This window comes from Ictidomys tridecemlineatus, chromosome 15, assembly GCF_052094955.1.
Source record: "Ictidomys tridecemlineatus isolate mIctTri1 chromosome 15, mIctTri1.hap1, whole genome shotgun sequence".
Taxonomy (NCBI): domain Eukaryota; kingdom Metazoa; phylum Chordata; class Mammalia; order Rodentia; family Sciuridae; genus Ictidomys; species Ictidomys tridecemlineatus.
This window is the reverse complement of record NC_135491.1, coordinates 17098720-17104828: the sequence shown is the minus strand read 5'-3', so window position 1 is coordinate 17104828 and position 6109 is coordinate 17098720. Positions and strand designations below refer to the sequence as shown.

The 6109-nt window shown below is 43.1% G+C and overlaps 1 non-coding gene across 1 annotated transcript; it reads right to left on the bottom strand.

Annotated features, from left to right (window-relative positions):
• Positions 1-5781: 5781 nt before the first annotated feature.
• LOC120888171 (U6 spliceosomal RNA) lies at positions 5782-5888 on the bottom strand. Its single transcript, XR_005731677.1, has one exon. It is a non-coding gene; the product is annotated as a U6 spliceosomal RNA (small nuclear RNA).
• Positions 5889-6109: the final 221 nt, after the last annotated feature.

The window sequence follows — 6109 nt, the reverse complement described above, 5'->3', positions numbered from 1 at the left end:
TATTTGCATGACACAGTTTCCCATCTTTTAGCTGCCCTCCCTTGTCCTGTCACGGCTCTCAAGATTTATTGTCCTTCGTCTAAAAAATACAAGAGCATCTTGCTTGGGTTGATTTCTGTGGATTTCACAGTCTTGGAGATCTCCAGGTACACACGAATGTAACTAAATGTGTAAGCTTTTGCCTTATTAATCAGCCCCTGTATAAATTTGTTTCCTTGATCCAGCTAAAGAGCCCCTATAAGAATTAAGGGTGGTAATCTCAGGGGAAATAGGATTACTTTTCTTCCCCAGTTTAGGCAGATTGATCTGTCCTGAAGTACACATCCACCAGAGGAAGGAAGGAAGTCATCCAGACTTTGGGGGATGGTAACAGAAGATCTCAGAAATGACTCTCTCCCAAATTAACGAGTGAATTACAACCCCACAGAGAACTGTGGAATGTAGCCTTTGAATCACCTCTTCTAAAGACCCCTGTTCCTGCTGATGGGGAGAATCACAGCCTTTGGAACAGGAGTCCCCTGTGTTTCTCCTTTACTAGCAAAGCAATAAACCTTCTTTTTCCTTTTTCTCAAAAAAAGAAAAGAATTAAGGGTGGTATCTGGGATCTCTCCTTCCCCTAGAGGTCCCTCAGCTCCTCCATCCCCTGTGTGACCACCTCCATGTGTCAATGTCCCTCTTTTCTCACATGGGAGTGGTTCTGCATCTTCTCCAGTCCTTACAAGTTTAGAGCCTCCAGCCCACTGAGCCCAAGTAGGAAGATGGACCCATAGTCAGATATCCTTGTGTGGCAAAAGTCAGAAGTAAGGATCATTGTGGGAAACGTTCCAAGAGTCAAATACTGTGGATTTCCATGGTCCTCTGATTTCAAAGTAGATAGTGGCTCAAAAGAGACTGAGGAGGAGCAGAGGAATCAGTTCACTCACTGGGTCAATGAGCAGACCTTTATTGAACATCTACTATGTCCAGACCCCGTGGGAGAGTTGGAGACCAGAGATGAGTAAGACAAGTACCTGCCCTTATATGCATGAATTACAGTGGGGGAGACAAGCAAATGAAGAGGGAGAGGAAGAAGGGCATGTGGTATCTGCCATGCAGAGAATCAAAGGTAATGTGTGAACAACACACCATGCAGAGGAGTCAAGATTTAGTTAGTGGCACAATGGCAGCTTTGAGATTGGGCCATGTGAGTTGAGACCCCAAAATCCCTGCAAAGTTCTGGGAGAACAATGTTCCCAGAAAAGAGAATGGCCGTCACAAAGCCTCTGAGGCAGAAAAGAACTGGGAATTGTGTGAGGAACAGAGAGAAGATTAGCGTGATGGCTGGGCAAGATGGTGCACACCTGTAATCCCAGTCACTCGGGAGGCTGAGGCAGGAAGGTCTCAAGTTCAAAGCCAGTCTCAGCAACTTAGCAAGGCCCTAAGCAACTTAGCAAGACCCTGTCTGAAAACAAAAATAAAAAATAAAAAGGTCTAGGGATGTGGTAAAGCACTTCTGGGTTCAATTCCTGGTGCAAAAAAAAAAAAAAAAAGGTATGGTTAGGGAGAAAGGACCAACAAGGAACTTGCAGGATGAGGATGAGGATGTGGAGGCTTCAGTGGCCACATGATGGAGGGCTGGGGGACTTCAGGAGGAGTTTCGATTTTACTCTAAATACAATATAAGAAGCTATTGGAAGTCTTTACACAGAGGGAATCTGATTTATATTTTTGAACAATCTTTCTAGCTGTGGTGTGAGGACTCTCAATAGGAGACAAGATTAGAGGCAAGGAAAGCACATTCTAAGCTAGTGTAGTGGTCCAGGTAGGACCCAATGGTGCTGGATCAGCAGTTCACAATGAAGTGGTGACAAATGGGTGGGTTTGGGAGGGTACTGCATCACAGAAACCAGGAAGGAGCTTTAACACAGGAATGGTTTGGAGGGGTTGTTAGTAACTACATTGAAAAAGTCAAAAGAAGTCTGAGTGATAGAGTGCTTGTCTAGCATGCCCAAGGTCCTGGGTTCAATCCCTACTCCCCTGCAAAAGAAACTCAAAAAGAAACAGGTTAAAGTAATTTTTTTTAAAGAACCAAATTTTTAATATTTATTTTATTAGGTGTAGATGGACACAACACAATGCCTTTATTTTTATGTGGTGCTGAAGATAGAACCTGGGTCCTGCCCATGCTAGGTGAGCGCTCTACCGCTGAGCCACAATCCCAACCCCTTAAAGTAATTTTAATAAAATATTATATTTGGGGCTGGGATTGTGGCTCATCGGTAGAGTGCTCCCCTAGCACGGGCGGGACCCGGGTTAGATCCTCAGCACCACATAAAAATAAAGGCATTGTGTTGTGTCTATATACACCAAAAAATAAATATTAAAAAATATATTATACTTGTATTTAATTAATAATAATTCACTAATATTTATTAATTTATCCCAAATATTATCATTTCAACATGTTATCAATATTTTACAAAATTACTGATAAGACATTTTACATTCTATATTTTGTATTAAACCTTTGAAATTTCAGTTGTGTTTTATACTAATAGCACATTTCAGGACTAGTCAAGTCTTCAAAAGCCATCTGTGTGGCTGCTGGCTACCATATTGGACAGCACTGGGCAGGCCAGGAATGTCAGCTATTGTTGCAGAACTAGTAAGTGGAGGATGGAAACTTGCCTCTGAATTTAGCAACAAGAATGAGCTTTCGAAATAAAAGGTTTCATTTTTGTGAAGCAGAGAGAGAAGGATAGAGTATGTAGACACTTCCTTCCTGAAGTTTGGCTGTGGTTTTGCAACAGATGGGTCAGGCTGACAAGACTCAAAACTAACCCTAGATATTAACATCACACAAAAAGACAATCAGACATTATGTCCTTCCTGATGGAAAAACTCAACATCATCCATGAAGCATTCTTACCCCAAAATTGAACCTGAATCTGACCCAGCCTCTAGATCTACCAGTTTGCAAGACACAACAGGGGACATTAAAACATATTAACAGACACAAAAAGGTGCAACCAGTCAAAGCCAACTGTAAGATGAATGAGGAGGGGGAGCAATTATAGAATAAAAGTTAAAGAAGTACCCAGCAAATACAATATGCTGACCTTGTTTGGATTCTAATTTGAGCAAGTCGAGAGTTAAAAGAAGGGCTGGGGTTGTAGCTCAGTGGTAGAGCGCTTGCCTAGAATGTATGAAGCACTGGGTTCAATCCTCAGCACGACGTAATAAATACATAAATAAATTAATTAATTAAAATGTTTTCTTTAAAAAAAAGAGTTAAAAGAAAGTTGTAAGACAATCAGAATTTTGGAGACAGGTTGGATGTTAGATACTATTAAAGAATTAGTGTTACTTTTTAGGTGTGATAAAGATGTTATAGTTATGTTTTTTTAAAGAACCTGGTATTTTAGAGATACTATTTATGGATGAAATCATAGGATGTCTGGGATTTGCTTTAAACTAATTCAGGGGGAGGTGGAATAAATAAAACAAGATTGGCCATATGTTGACAATAATTGAAGCTGGGAGATGGGTACTTGGAGGATCGTTATATAACTCTATTTTTGTGTATGGATTAACATTACCACAATAAGGTTTTAAAGGCGGGGGGAGGTGGCTGTGAAGAAAAAGAAAATAAGGGGAATTTTTTTCTATCAAGAGCAATCAACATGCTCAAGAGCTGACAGGACGGTTTGGATGCAGGGAAGCCAGAAAGAGGCTGAGCGAGCTCCGGGATATAGCCAGTCGTGGAGGGTGTTGAACTCTCTTTTGCTGGAATAAGGGCCGTCACAGCCTCTCCTGACAGCTCTGCCTGCAGTATGGACAGCCACAGGCCCTACACCACACGTTCAGTTACTATCTACCCCCTAACGTCCCGTGGGACCCGCAGACCTTCCGCGCCTGCGCAGCACCACCCTCCTCGGGGCGTGGAGCCCTGTCCCCACACCCCATAAACCCCCGCGCCGCTCTGGAGGCGCGCACTAGTGGGGCGAGGCCTCCACCTCCAGACCAGAGCAAGGTGAGGCAGAGGGTGCCGCGTGGCATTCTGGGAAGCGAAGTTCGCTCCCAGGCTGTATCCACCGCTTAACCTGCCCGCTAGACTACGCACCCCACAATGCACCGCGCGCATAGCGACTGAGCGGTGTGTTGCTGCCCCCACGTGGCTGTTGAGCGGTTGGCCAGGAGTCTAGGAATCGTGTAGAGAGGGAACCGGACGATGCTGCGAACGCTGAATGTCGCTTTGGGAATCTCTTTCCAGAGAGTGAGGCTCCCAGACCCATGCCAGGAAAGGGTGGTAGCATGAAATTGGAGGAGGGCCTGCTATGAGGATTAAATGAAATCAGGACAGTAACTGTTGGCTGCCTACTGTGGTTATTACAGCTAGTGCTTGTGGAGTAAGCTCTTTTCCTGTGCCAAGTACAGCTTCCAGTGCTTTACATGTATTAGCTTATTTAATCCTCTCAACCGCCATTTGAGGTATTATCAAACCTCTTTACAGGAATGAAGTGGAGGCCCAGAGAAGGGAATGTCAGCCAGAGTTGTCAGGGTTCAGTGGCAGAGCTGGGATTTGAACCCAGACAGACTATCCAGCTTCCGTCTGTTCTTTTTTAATATGAATATCATATTCTGTTATCTTGAGGTTGTAATTGGCACATGAATCCACTGAAAATGGCTGTTAACCGTGTGAACTTCTTAGAGTTGGTGATTATCCATGCTATTCTTCCACAAATTAATGACATTTTTTAATATTTATTTTTTAGTTATAGGTGGACACAATATCTTTATTTTTATGGTGCTGAGGATCAAACTGATACCTCACACATGCTAGGTCAGCGCTCTACCTCTGAGCCACAACCCCAGCCCCAAATTAATGATTTAGACCTGCTCTGGGACAAAGTTTACAATCAAAACAGATTAATAATTAGCATATGAATCATCACAGGTTTCTGTTCACAGGGATCAGATTTCTGATTAGTTCTTGAATCAGTAGTGGTTTGTGTCAGATTGGGAGTCATTAGGTTTCTGATTTGCACAGTGACACACACAGGTTTTGTTCTCACCCAGAAAGGCCTATTCCCTTTTGGTCCAGGTGACCTCCTTCTTTGTGTCATTCTAATTTTAGTATATGTGCTGCAAAAGTGAGCACTGGACAAGTTGCCCCATCCCTTTCCTGAAATCCACAACCACCACCATCAACACCAGCAGGTAGTGTTCTTGTTCCTCTCCTTGTTCTTAATGGAATACAGTGACAAACACAAGTTCAGAAATTATCTGTTCTCTTTGCTGCTTATGAGGAGAATCAAATTCAAAGCAAAGACTGCGTCTGATTGATGGGCATGTTCCCAGCATGAGACCCACACACAGAGAGGGCTCAGAAAGAGCACTGGTCACTCATCATCATCCCACACTGACCTCATTAGACTTATCAGATTAAGCCAGGTCCACTTTGCCCTCAAAGTAATCAAATTTGTGTTCACTCACTCATGGTAGATGAGTGGTAGTCAGGGGGAGATTGGGAACTTCTTCCTGGAGCAGGATTTGGTGTAGTGGGTGGAAGGTAACCCAATAGCTTCTTCCTGCCGCCTGTCCCTAAGTTTCTGGATCTGTTGGTAGCTAATACTGGTGCCATAATAATCCATACTCCCTTTGTGGCTGGATGGGAACTGCCTGACCTGGGAATATATTCTTAGCCCTTTTTGTATCCTGGATGATTGTTTGACTAGTTCTCTTTAATAAAATATGAACAGAAAGGATGTCTGAAGGTCACTATTGGACAAGTCTTTTTTTTTTAATATGGAATGCTTCATAAGTTTGCATGTTATCCTTGTGCAAGGGCCATGCTAATCTTCTCTGTGTCATTCCAATTTTAGTATATGTGCTGCAAAAGTGAGCACTGGACAAGTCTTTTAAGAAGTTGGAAAACCACCTCCATCCTGTCTCCTCCCTTTTGCCAGGTAGAAACTGATAACTTGATAACTCTGAGCCTTAGGAAATAATGATGTCTCAAGATTAATGAGTCTGGTATGTGAATCACCAGATGGAGGACAGCTGCCAACCAACTAGGACACCTGTGAATGAGAAATAAAATATTGTATGAAGTCAGGGAAATCCAAGG